This window comes from Myodes glareolus, chromosome 11 (assembly GCF_982192425.1).
Source record: "Myodes glareolus chromosome 11, mMyoGla1.1, whole genome shotgun sequence".
NCBI lineage: Eukaryota > Metazoa > Chordata > Mammalia > Rodentia > Cricetidae > Myodes > Myodes glareolus.
In genome coordinates this window covers 54,480,670-54,493,427 of record NC_142036.1, presented here as the reverse complement: position 1 = coordinate 54,493,427, position 12,758 = coordinate 54,480,670, and positions in this window count along the sequence as shown.

Here is a 12,758-nt window from a genome sequence, read left to right as displayed (position 1 = left end):
TGTTATTGTTGTTTTAATTCGCTAGAGTTAATTTTGTCCAAGATAGTAAAAATCATTATTGTTTAATTAGAAAACTACACAGTAATTTGTAGCTGAGATGAGAACAAATTCCAATTATTTTATCTATCTTCCTCTCAAATAATACCTTTCAATAGGAAAATTCCATTTTTCTCTGACATTTCCGTTAAGCCAGAACATATATTGAGATTTCATTTTGCCCGTAACTGCTTTACCAGCTTTCTTCACATTCTTCATGCTTCAGAGGATAATGATGGTGGGAATGCTGACCTTCCTTTTCAGAGGGACGTGAAAATTGACTAATTATTATTGGCAAAATGCCCCGAAATAACATTCTTTCTGTGAATTCAAAAGAATAGCAATTAGCAAAACCCTAGTTTCTCTGAGTCGCCAGAACACACCTCCAGAAATGGACTGAGAAGGCCCAGGATAGTGTACACACAATGTTGTTCCTCACAACAACACCAGCTAGGTGGTGAGCAAGCACAACTCTTGGAATGACAGTGGCTCTCCTGCTGTGACTTCTCTGAGATCGAGCCATCCGTGAGAAAGCCATCTTGAAATGACCCACAAGTTGTTGACTTTACCACTTTCATCACAAATGTGGGTAGATTGCATAGCCAGAGCCTGTGGGTTGCAGAGAGGTAAGTAATTGTTTTCTCAGGAGCTTGGTCTGGTCTCTGGTGGTGATAGTGGGTTGGTCTCTTCCCCAAGACAATTTTACTTGGGAATTTCCATACTATCTGCTGCAATGTGTGCAGTGACCCTTGAAAAAGAATAAGACTCACTACCCAAGTGTCTCTCTTTACTAAAATTACAGCTATTAGGATTATCTTTTAGAGCTAGACTATCATTTCCATAGAAAGTAATATTCAAATATATGTGAATCCATACAAGCAAATCTCTGAGAAACTAAAGCACACAAAGTTTTGAAAATTTATTCAAAAAAATAAATGAATACTCATTACAGGAAATTTGGAAAGTAAGAATCATGCAAAACATGACATTTGTAAGTAAGTGAGATCACACAATATTTTTATTTCTGTGTGTGGCTTATTTCACTTATTGCAATATCCTCTGCGCTTGTCCATGTTGTAGCAAAAAGCAAGGTCTTTTATTGATTGTTTGTTTGCTTTGCTTTAAGATTGTATAAGATTCCATTGTGTATATGTTCCATATTTTCCTTGTCTATTTCTCTACCAATAGAGGCAAGATATTTTAATATCTTGGTTGATGTAAATAGTATTGTGATTCATATTGGGATGGATTAATAGCAAGAAGAACGACTGCTGGGCTATCTAGTGACTCACTATTCATCTCTTTACACACCCGCATATTGTCTACTATCGTGGCTGTACAAATCCACACTCTGACAAGCATTGGGCAAGAGTCCCCTTTCTCCAGTTTCTCTCCAACATATGTTCTCTTTTGACCTTATGATAATAAGACCCAACAGATGTGAGGTGGTATTTCATAGTGGATGGAACTTGCATTTCTTTGATAATTCATGAAAACGTTTTACAGGTATTTTTGAGCATTTTCATATCTTCTTTTATCAATTGTCTATTCAAACCATCTTCCCATCATACAATCAGAATCTTTGTTTTCACTAATAAGATGAATGTATTATTAAAAGAAGATAATTTTGCATGTTAGGCTCCTTTTTGGCCACAGGATCCTGTTTGATCTTGCTGATTGCTGTCTTCTCAGTGAGGTGTCTGGATCACCGTCCAGTTTACTTTGCCTGTTGTTTGTGATATCCAAAAATCATTCAACGTCCAGGAGACTTTCCCCACATCCTGTTCTGGGATTTTATGGTATCCTTTTTAGATTCAGGTCTGTCCGTCGTATGACCCATATTGAGTTGGGTTGTATGTATGACATTAGATAAGGTCCAGTTCTCAGACTTTTGCGCCATCTATTGAAGAGAGTGTCATTTTCCTGTTGTCTGTTTAACAGACTAATAGACTGAACGTGTTTGGTTCACTTGTGAGCGCTCCCATTTTGTCTCACAGATCTGTGTGTTTATCAACTGCAGCTTCTTTGTATAGTTTCAAATCAGATACCTCCAATTTTCTCTTTTTTTTTTCTTAGAACCATTTGTCTACTTCAGGTCATTATGGCTTTAGTTGTATTTTAGAATCTTTCCACTATTTATGCAAGGAAAGCTAGTTTTATTTTGGTAGAGGTTGCGCTGAATCTGCACATGCTGTTTCGCTCATGCCTTCAGGAGCTTCAGTGTTAGGGGAACACTCTTACCAGTTGTCCCATACTCTTGAGATCTTTGTTTAACCCTTTGTTTTCAGTCGTCCTCGTGTGTGTGTGTGTGTGTGTGTGTATGTGTGTGAGTTCACATGTGTGCCAGTATGTGTGTCAGTGTGTGTGAATGTTCACATGTGAGTCAGTATGTGTGTCAGTGTGTGTGTGCATGTTCACATGTGTGCCAATGTTTGTGTGTGCCTGTGTGTGTGTGTGTGTGTGTGCTCTTACAATTTTAAATAATCTTTTATTATCAGCATGTTTTTGGATCCCATTTTTACATCTTTTAGGTCATTTCAGCCTTTAGGTTAGAAAGTTTAATTCAAAGTTATTTTAATAGATAAATCTTACTTGCCAGTTTGTTACTTGTTTTCTGGTTGTGTTTGTAGCTCCTTTGTTCTTTTCTCCTCTTTTGTCTGCGATGTGATTGCGTTCTGTAGTGCTAAACTATGAAACCTCTCTCCATTGTGTGTATGCCCGCTGTGTTTTGTGCTGCGGTTACCATGAGACTTACCAAAGCCACCCTTGCACTCACAATCCACCATTTTAACCTCATAACATCTGCTTTTGCATACAAGTTTAGACATTTATCCCCAATTTTTGTTTTCAGTATTGCAACTTAAATCATTTTTGTGTTACATATTTCTAAACAATTTACCATAGATTTAATTTTCATTCTTTTTCCTTTTAATCTTCATACTAGAGGTTTATAAAGACAGTGTGTGGGACCCTTTCTCAATCAGACGTGAAGCCAATAAGGGCAGCTGGATTCTCCAGTACCGAAGGTCAAAGGAGTCTACCAAGGTGATGGGGGTCTATGGAAATTTTCTTGCTTATCTTTTTCCAACAGTAGGAAGAGTCCTTCTCGGTCCAGACCTGATTCTGAGCAGAACAAGGGGGTAGTGGAGTTCTCATGTTTTCTGCTCTTCCACAGGTAACCCTCTGGGATTTCTGTGCTCTGAAACACTTCTGCCACTTTGATATCTTTATTTTTTTCTTCACTTACATTGCTCAAAATGCAGTTGTTGATTGGTATGGAGCGGGTGGGCTGTGGGAGGAGGAACTTCTATTTGACTATTCTGCTGATATCATCCTGGTGTGTTCTTCAAATATGTTATTAAGATACTATCTAGAAATACACTAACAGATATCATTCTGCTAAATAGTATCATTCATAATTGTTTATTTTGTAGGTACATATAATGCTCCTTAAATTTTAATTTATTTGATACTTACCAAGGTTAATTTTTTATTGTATTTATGGGAAATTTGTTTGTATCTTCTTGTAAAAAAGAAGATCACCAACTTACCTGATGATTTGCAGTCATTTAAGTGATGAAGCCAGCATTCTGGTGACATAATTTTAAGGGCATGATATAGCCTGTGGTTGGAAAGGAATTGCTTTCTTTAAATGAATGCTTTCTTGAATTTGAATTTCTGCACATAGTTTTAACCTTTGGGCTTTCATACAAGGCCTTTTGGATGATTTCCTAGTACTTGAGGTGTGTGGTAGTTTGAATGAGAATGGTGCCCATAGTCTCGTATGCTTGGATACTTGGTCCCCAGTTGGAGGAACTGGTTGGGAAGGGTTAAGAGGTGTGCTCTCATTGGGAGAGGTGGGTTCCTGGGGGTGGGTCTTGAGGTTTCAAAAGCCTTTGTCACTCTGTGTGCTCTCTCTTCCGCGTGGTTATGGATCAAGATGTAAGCGCTCAGCTACGGCCCTAGCATCAAGCCATGCCCCCCTCTGAAACTGTGAGTCACAAATAAACTTTCATCTCTAGGTTGCCTTAGTCATTGTGTGCTATGTCAGCGAGAGAAAAGGAATTATGATAAGGAGGGTCACGAAGACGATTAGGCTACATCTACAGAGTTCTCTGCCTAGTGTGCTCTGTGGCTTATTTCCAAAACTTTCTTCATTTCATTTTTCTCAAACTCAAAGATGTATGAGTGTTAGTTTCTTCTGGTGAAAATGTGAAATGTTTTGCTCAGGGTCTTACAGCTGCCAGCCAGTGTTCAAACTACCTCCAGATGAACCTCTTAGTTACACAGTGAGACAACCATGGGCGGAGTCAGAGGCGAAGGCACTGTTCCTTTCCAAGTGGAGGCACAGTTGGCCTTTGGCCCAATAGTCTCCAGAGTCTGAATCATGATGATCCAGGTAGATGGGCAGAGGTTTCTCAAAGTCTATAGCAGTGGCTCTCAACCTTCCTAATGTTGTGACCCTTTAATGCAGTTCCTTATGTGGTGGTGACCCCCAACCATAAAATCAGTTCTATTGCTACTTCATAACTGTAACTTTTCTACCTTTATGAATTGTAATGTAAAGGTCTATATACAGGATGCTTGATATGGCACCCCTATGAAAGGGTCATTCCACAGGTCAAGATGACTAGTGTCTGGAAGACAGTGCTTTGGAGGGAACTGGGCTAACTCAGGGCATGGAGGGGAGATGCTTCAGGTAGCTGACACTCTGCCAGGGGAAACTGATAGTCTCAGTGCTTTGATACTTAATTCTTATCTTTCTGACACTGGTGGAACTTTCCCAGTGTCAGCAATTGTGGTGCTCACAGAAACATACAGTTCTGGATTTAGTGTAGTCAGTATGGGGCAACCTCATAAAGCATGCTGGGAAGAGAGATAAGCCGCTTTGATCAAGTTGTGTACGAGGACTTCCATAGAAGCAATAGTCTCATTGATTTTTTTTTCTCATAACTGGTGAAAAGGATTTTATGTTGGCAATGGGCATGTGGCCGAATTGCTCTTGAAAACAGATTAAGCCACAGAAAATCACTTGGCTTAGCTATGTCAGAACACTCTGGAAACCCAGGTCTTTGTAACAGCTTATTGATCATTCCAGTGCATGGGAGTACCTGTGTTTATGGCAGATGAATGAACAGCAGCATGTTAAAGACAAGACTGTAGGAGACAGGGGTATAATGAAAAGATAACCATGCTCCTATCGTACACCCAATGCAACAAGGAATAAGTCATTTAAGTTACATTTTCCCTCTCCCGGCTTGTGTGAACTGTCTCTGAGTGTGCAGGAAGAGGCTTGGACGTGGAGACAGACTCCAGGAAACATTTTAGTAAATAGTGAAGTCAGAAGTTTTGACTATGGTCTAAGTGTTAGATTGCAGTTATGTGTGGTTTATCTCAGCCCATGACCCACAATCCTATTGCAGGTTCACTGGTTTGTTAAGCCATCCTTCACAGAATCACTTCTTTCTGTGTCCATCATCCATGCTCTATCTATGTGAATGGGTGTTTGTTAGTGTCTCTTCACAATACTTCTACAAGGTTAGCACCCAATACTAATATTTATAGGCAAGAGCATTGGAAGTCAAGAGAAGACCCTTCCTGCTGCCACCAGGAGCCATGCTATTAGCAGGATGATGTTCACTGTAAGACACCAGCCGGCCCCCCTAAGCCTGGCTTCAGATCACTGTTTTTTTTTTCAGAAGATTAGGTTGGAAAAACACTTGAAGGGCTCTGTGTTACCTACACAATCAGGTGTTATGGTCCTCAGGAGAAGGGCCAAGAATTTCCTCAGGCCCCTCTGTAAAGAAGATTCTGGATGTGGGATGTAAGGTGAGTAAATGTTGTTACCTCCTTGGCTTCACCAAGCAGTGGCAGACAACAGAATTCTAAGATGCACACTCAGAAAGCACCTGGCACCAGCCTGTCACTGACTGTTGACTTGAAATAATTGGTTTAGCTTTGAAGGGCTATCTAACAAGGACATAAAATGACATTCTAGTGTTTCTGCATTCATTGTCCAGAGTGACCTCTCTCTCTCTCTCTTTTTTAATGTGGCTTCTCCTATGGAGTGATGTGAGAAAAATCACATCATCTGTATAATAACAGAATCAGCACTTTTGGCAGCGTTTTAACAAGCCCTCGGTCTCTGTCTCCTGAGATGCATTTTTGTTCCTCGTTGGGGTCAGTTCATAGTTTTCTCTCCCTGGGGAGTCTGGGACCAAAGGTAGACAGGTTAAAAAGCAATCTGGTATCTTAGCTCATTTTCTTTGGGACACTTCTTCCTGTTAATCATGGTTTCCTGGTTACTACATTATTTCCCTGAGTCACAGATATGTCTCATGCCAGTGGACTACATTTCTGTTATTCCAAAGCTGGGATTGCTTCTTTCTCATAGGAAAAAAATAGTGAGACATTTTAACTCAACACGTTTAGCGTTATGCACTTGCCTTCCTGTTTCTTGTTCTCTGTGCTCCTTTCCTTTCTGGTAACTTCTCCCCCACACTTGCCATTAATAAAAACATGGAGATAATAGTTAGAGAGGAAGTGTCAGGACATGCAGATTTTAGAGGCAGGATCCTGGAATCCTATTCTGCTGTTAGAGTCTCCACTCTGTATGTAGATGACCATTCTGTCATCCTGCACCTTTGTTTCGCAGCCTGCAAAGTATGATCTCTTTTTCTGAAGGATGCCATGAAGCTCATGTGATCGTGTATGTGAACGAGCCCTGAGCTCTTAACAAGAGTCACATTGCACTCTGTCTCTCTTTCTCTTGTGTCACGGAGGACTACCGGAAAGAAGCTGTTCTATAAACCCTGACTGCAGTCCTTCGGCCTGTCTCTTATTCTCTCTCATAGATGTCTATTCTATTAATGTCTGTCTCTGACTGGGCAGATCGGGGAGCCACTCTTACATGGTTGGTGTGGAAACTAATCCTAGAGCATGCTGGGAGCATGCAGGCAAGGCCTCAGATCCAGCTGTGTGGCAGGTGTAGAAATCTTCCTCCCACACTCAAAAGTATCATGGGATTAAGGAATGCATAATTTGTCTAAAAGAAATATAACTCGATTGTAAATATGTTAATATTTCTTCTCTAACAAAAATAGCACCCCATTTTGTAAAAGTGCCTTTGAATTAGCCTTTCTTGAGACATCACAATCTGCCTTAGGACATTATTCAAATAAAGAATAACTGGCTAGGAGCTACATGTGTGTATGTAGTGATGGATGCTTTTGGAGGTGTCTTCTGTATTGTTACCCATTCTCGGAAAACAAAGTAATGAATTCCAGGAAGCCGTGCTTGTACTATGATCTACCTACCCTAGCTGGTTTAAAGCGATAGCCAGGTTCAAGGCACCACCGGATTCCCTCTTTTGGGCACCTGGCATTAGACACAGTGATTTTATCTAGTTTGAACTATCTGCTTAAACTCCAGTCTCAGGAAACAGGCCAAAGGTCAGAGCAGTGGGTCTTTTTGTTAGCTGTGTATTTACAGCTTATCTCTACCTAACTTGTAAACTTGTTAGCAGCAAGAATTTAGCTTTCTCCACCCTCCAAATTCTGAGTTCATCTGATTGCTATTTTGACAAGCCAAATAAGAGTGATGAGTGTTACAGACTATCTCAGAGATTTGGTCACTCCATGAGGAGTATCTGTGGTTCCCACCGCTAAAGCTGCAAGAATTGCGAGGAAATGAGATTTAAGCAAGGGTGGTGTTTAGTAATTACATTCGTCAGGATCCTGGCCCTGAACGGTTTGGCATGCTTTTTTGGATGACTTGAGAATTTAATAAAGGGACTATTAACTAAGAACATGGTTTAGGGGATGACAAGGAATGATGTAATGACCTTGTCGCTTGCCGGGTTTGTCCTGCCATTTCAATACCTAAATAGGAAGTACATGCAGTGGTTTTCTGAGAGATTCAAAACAATGCAAGAAAGTGAAGGCAAAGAGGAAGGAGACAGCACACGACCTCTGTAATGCTAAGACCTTCCAATGGAGTGTGAGCACAGCCAGTGTAACACCATAGGCAGAGGAATGGGAAGAAGCTAAGTATGAAGAGTGATCTTCCCATCCCCCTAACCCCTTCCCGCTTGTTCATCTTCTGTTTCTTTTCCCAATTAGCAGAATCCAACTGGAAGCCTGAAGGCAAGCGAACCTGTGGAACACACAACAGAGCTCCCTGCCTGATAAAAGGGAAAAGTGTATAGGGAAAGAAGACCGGGAATAAGTTGACCCTGGAGCTTGCTAACTTGTTTTCCCACGCTCTAATGCCCCCTCTCCTTTCTATCAACCTAGACAACTGGTGACGCATCTAACCACATCTGATCACCTGGGACTAATTTTCCACTACCTGTCCTTGTACCTTGGAGCCTCAGGTACATGAAATTTCATCCCGTTTCTCTGTGTCTGGAGGTACCATAGATTGGCAGGAATGCCGTTTGCAGCTCTTGACCCTCCCGCATATTTCGTTTTTGAAGGGGTCCAAATGTGACTCCATCTTAGAAACGGAGCAACTCCATTGTAAATAATGACCTAAGCCTGGGTCCGGGAAGACCCCCAGCCAAATTTAGCCAATCTGCTAAACGGTTTCAAACCTGGCCTTATAAGTCTGGGGGGGGGGGACCCAAAGTTACAGGATATGGCTGTTACTAACCATATATGACTAAAAGTCCGCAGTGGGTGGACCGGTTACTAGCCCCGTCCAATCAACACACGCCCCATGTAACTGCTTTTTGGCCGTCTAATTAGACCAGAGATTAGCTCACCATACTTAGAATTCCACAAGTTTACTTTAAAAAGGCCTGCGTGCCTTTGTCCCGGGTGGACATTGCCATTTTGTGTGAATGTTGAACCCCTGCATGCTGTCAATTTCGGCAGAATAAACAATCTTTGTGTTTACATACAATCTGAGTCTGGGGTCTTTCTTCAGCAATTCTCGGACCCTTACAGTTTTGACTTTCACTAACCAATGATTTTTCTCTGCAGAGTTTTGGATCCCATTTACTTTACTGTCCTCTGTGACCGTCCTCCTCCATCCCTTCTCATACTACGTGGAACCATTAACACCCACCTGTGTGCCTCTTTCCCGTGGTTCCTTGAGGATTTCCCTGGTCTGTGCCCTCACTGCTGAAGTCTTCAGCACTTCGCAGAGGGCTTGGCAGGGTGGGAGCTCGGACAATGCTTGACAAATGAACAGTTTCTCTGCGCTCACTTGGGCCTCCCATCTGCCTTGCACGTTTCCACATGTCCTCCAGATTAATATTTCAAAACATAGTGTCTTCATCCCTCCGTTCCTAGATTCCTCCAGTACCCCCATGGTGAGCAGGCTGATGGGCAAGGTTTCCAGCCTGACTATGCGGCCCTTTATTGTGGGGATCCCGCCTGTCTCCCCGTCTTGTCTACTTTCATTCCTCCCTGGCTCTTTTCCTACACCTCTGATCTCCATTCCAAGCCTTACGGAACTGCCAAGTGTTCCCAGCATGTCATGATTGCCCATATTTGTCTCTCTTGTGTTTGCTTACCCTTCTGTCTGGAAAGTCCTCTCCATTTTACAACACTCTCCAGAAACTTTTGCTTTCTCCCATTCTCCCCACCTCTTATCTAAGTCCTATTTTTCTTTTTGAGGATATAGGTAACAAGTTATTTTCTTTATAATGGATTCCTTGAAGGCTTTCCCTTGCAATCGGCAAACTTGGGTACTTTTTTACCTTGTGAAATTCTTTGCATGTTGCATTGACATAATTTTGCTGTTTTATATGTTGCTGTTGGCTTTCTTTGTTTCCAGAACTGAAAAGAAACCCTGATGCAGGAGTGAAGAGATAGGGCTGAAGGATCAAGAGTGCTTACTACTCTCTCAGAGAATCCAGGTTTGATTCCCAGCATGCACACCACAGGCAACAATGTATAACTCTAGTTCTGGGGATCCAGTGCCCTCTTCTGGCATCCATGGGCACCTGCAGGCATGTGGTATGGCTCAATGCTTGCAGAAACACACATGCACATAATGAATGAAGGAGTGAAATGAAGCCAGGTGTCTACCATATGCTTAGTAATTTCAGCTGGAGGGCTGGAGAGAGGCCTCAGTAGGCAAAGCACTTGCAGCTCTAGTAGGACCTGCATTTGATTCCAGAACCTACAGTTTAAAAAGTCACACATGGTGCCGTGTGCTTGTGAACCCAGCACTGGAAAGGCAAGCACAGGCAGATCCCTGGTCAGCCAATCTAGGCTCCTCTTCAAGCTCTAGGCCAATGAAAGGCCCTATCTTAAAAAAGAAAGAAAGAAAGAAAGAAAGAAAGAAAGAAAGGAAGGAAGGAAGGAAGGAAGGAAGGAAGGAAGGAAGGAAGGAAGGAAGGAAGAGTGGCTAGCTCCTGTGTGAGCACAGCCAGAGGTAAATTTACTCAGGAGCTACTCGTTCGTTCGTTCCCGGCTTCTTAACCCGAATAATCACACAGAAACTATATTAATTACAATACTGCTTGGCCTATTAGCTCAGGTTTCCTATTAAGTAACTCTTACATCTTAAATTAACCTATTTCTTTTAGTCAATGTATCACTATGAAGCTGTGACCTACCTGTAAGGTTCCACGTCTGTTTCCTTCGGAAGCTACATGGTGTCTCCCTGACTCTGCCTTCTTTCTCCCTGCATTCACTTTAGCTTCCTGCCTAGCTCTGTTCTGCCCTGCTGTAGGCCAAAGAAGCTTCTTTATTAACAAATGTTAATAAAACATATTCACAACATACAGAGGGGAATCCCACATCAGAAAATTCTGTTGCTTAAGCCATTTTTATACTGAGATTTTTTAAAAATCATCTTCAGTTAAGCTCAATCCTAATCAATTCAATCATTTCCACTAACTGAATCAAAGTCAAAAGTCATAAAAATCCAGCAAATCCTGTGTTTTGCTTCCCTTTGTAGTATTGCTTTAGGTTTTTTTTTTTTACTTATAAATTTTCAAACCTGCTTTCAGAGAGATAACACTAAAGGGTCTAACACTAGCTGAGCAAGGACATTCCCCTTTGTCTACAGACTCAGAACCTTACTGGATTTCAGGATTCCATCGCAGGGTGTTAGCTGACATTTAATTGACAGTGGCTGTACTTCAGTGCCACAAAGACCCCAGCTGAGGTAAGTTCCTGCTGCTGTGGGGTTTCATTTCATTCCCTGTGAAGTAGACTGCCTTTGCTTCCAGGGGTGGGCCCCTCACTATTTTCTCAGTAACATCGGCACTCCCTGAAGTTGCTGTGTGCAGGCCCTTCCCAAAGCCTCCTGACTTGACCTCATGATGTTGGTATTAAGTATATCGTAGCTTCGCCTCTTCCCTTTCAATATTATTTCATTTTTCATGTCTTGGTCCATGTCCTCGTAGGCAGAGGGTGGGCAGGATATCGGAAAAAGACTGGTTATCCAGCCTGTCTGCGAGAGTTCTGCTTACTCTGAGAATTGGGATTTTTGTATTAGAGAGGCTGATGAGATTTTATTTTTGATTGGCTAGGTTTTCCTGGGAGATCTCCACCAGGAATCAGCAGCCTGTGGTTATATTCTGCACCTATTAAAAGATGGAGTTGTAAAACTGATGTGTATGTAATCTCCTTTCAGGTTTCCATGGCAACAGCAGGAGCGATTCTGTGAGAAGTTTTTTTTTTTTTTCCTTTCTCCTTCATTCCTCCAAGATTTTCAGGCTGTAATCTTTCTAAAAAGTCTTTCCTTTTAAAATACTAGGATGCATTTAGATTCATTCCATTGAGTCAGTTATGAGACCGCAGAGGTTCCTAGGACCCGAGTACAATATATGTCAAGGATTTTGTTTCTAAGAAGCAACGTGATTTGAGACAAGTCAGTTGTCCTCTATAAGCCTTGATTTCCTCATCCACAAAATATAAAGCAAAAATCATCTGTACAAAGGTCTGTGGGAAGTGTACACAAACGGTCTGACAGTCTGTGACTTATGGTGACATTAACTCTCTGAATAAATGTTCGGCAGATGTAGGCCTTTGATGTGAACATAGTAGAGTATGTTATTGTTAGCAGGGTTTATAGACATGGCCTCCTTATTAACCTTGATATTAGCAATTTGTGTTTTCTTTTATTCTCCTAGTTGGTGTTTAGGTATTTATGTATTTATATTTAAAGTATATCTTTTGGGGGCTGGTGAGATGGTTCAAATGGTAATTTGGCGACCCGAGTTCTATGCCTGGGACCTTGCCTTTGTTAGGGTTTTTACGGCTGTGATAAAACACAGTGATCTAAAGCAACCCGGGGAGGAAAGGGTTCATTTTGCTTCACGTCCACATTATTGTTCATCAAGGAAGGATGCCAAGGTGAGAACTCGAACAGGACAAGAACCTGAAGGTAGAAGCTGATGAAGAAGTCACAGAGGGGCGCTGCTTCAGAGTTGCTCCCATGGCTTCTTCAGCCTGCTCTCTTAGAGAATTCAGCACCACCAGCCCAAAGGTGGGGCCACCAACAGTGGGCTGGGAACACACACATCACTAATTAAGAAAATGCACTCTGAGCTTCTCAGCCTACCACCCAGTCTTATGGAGACAATTTCTCAACTGAGGTCTCCTCCCCTTACGTGGCTAAAGCTAGAGTCAGGTTGACATAAAACTAGCCAGCACAGACCTATAGGGTAGAAGGACAGAACCGACTTCTGCAGGTTGTCCTCTGACTTCCGTAGATAGGACGTGACCTGAGCTCACACGAGTGTGTGCATTTGCACCTTC